Source organism: Chrysochloris asiatica, unplaced genomic scaffold (assembly GCF_000296735.1).
Source record: "Chrysochloris asiatica unplaced genomic scaffold, ChrAsi1.0 scaffold00683, whole genome shotgun sequence".
Classification (NCBI taxonomy): domain Eukaryota; kingdom Metazoa; phylum Chordata; class Mammalia; order Afrosoricida; family Chrysochloridae; genus Chrysochloris; species Chrysochloris asiatica.
Window position 1 is genome coordinate 85,112 of NW_006409201.1, and position 958 is coordinate 86,069.

The 958-nt window shown below is 36.5% G+C and overlaps 1 protein-coding gene across 1 annotated transcript in view; it reads right to left on the reverse strand.

Moving 5' to 3' along the window:
• The window catches only part of LOC102828793 (olfactory receptor 14I1-like), a 7,932-nt gene that overhangs the window by 953 nt on the left and 6,021 nt on the right, over positions 1 to 958 (reverse strand). The window lies entirely within an intron of this gene.

Genomic DNA, 958 nt, shown 5'->3' on the forward strand with positions numbered 1-958 from the left:
ACATGTATAATTTTATAAAATTTAAAAAGTCATTAAGAAGACAGGAAAGAAGGAAAAGATCAAAATGGATGTCAGAAGAGACACTGAAACTTGCTCTTCAATGAAGAAATTTTCCAATGCTAAAGCAAATGGAAAAAATGAGGAGGGACAAGAGCTGAACAGAAAATTTCAGAGGTCAACTCGAGAAGATAAAGTCAAATATTACAATGAAATGCGCAAAGATCTGGAGTCAGAAAATCAAAAAGGAAGAACACTCTCAGCATTTCTCAAGCTGGGAGAATTGAAGAAAATATTTAAGCCTCAACTTTCACTATTGAAGGATTCTCTGGGAAAATCATTGAATGAATCAGAAAGCATCAAAAGAATATAGAAGGAATAAACAGTCACTGTACCAAAAGAAAATGGTTGATATTCAGCCATTTCAAGCGATAACATATGATCAAGAGTCAATGATACTGAAGAAGGAAGTCCAAGGTGCAGTGAAGGAATTGGTAATGAACAAGGCACAAGAAATTCATGGGGGGCCGGGGAATTGGAAATCTTTCAACAAAGTGAGCTGGCACTGGAGGCGCTCACTCACCTATGCCAAGAAATTTGGAAGACAACTATCTGACCAATTGATTTGAGAGATCTATATTTGTGCCCATTCCAGAGAGGTGACCCAACAAGAATGCAAAAATTATCGGACAATATCTTTGATATCTCATGAAAGTAAAATTTTATTAAAGGTAATACAGAAACGGCTGCAAGCATACATTGACAGAGGACTTCCAGAGTTTCAAGACAGATTAAGAAGAGGCTATAATATGAAGGATATCATTGATGATGTCAGATGGATCTTCGCTGAAAGCAGAGAATACCAGAAGGATATTTACCTGTGCTTTATTGACTATGCAAAGACTTTCAATTGGGCAGATCATGACAAGCTACGGACAACATTGTGAAGTATGAGTATTCT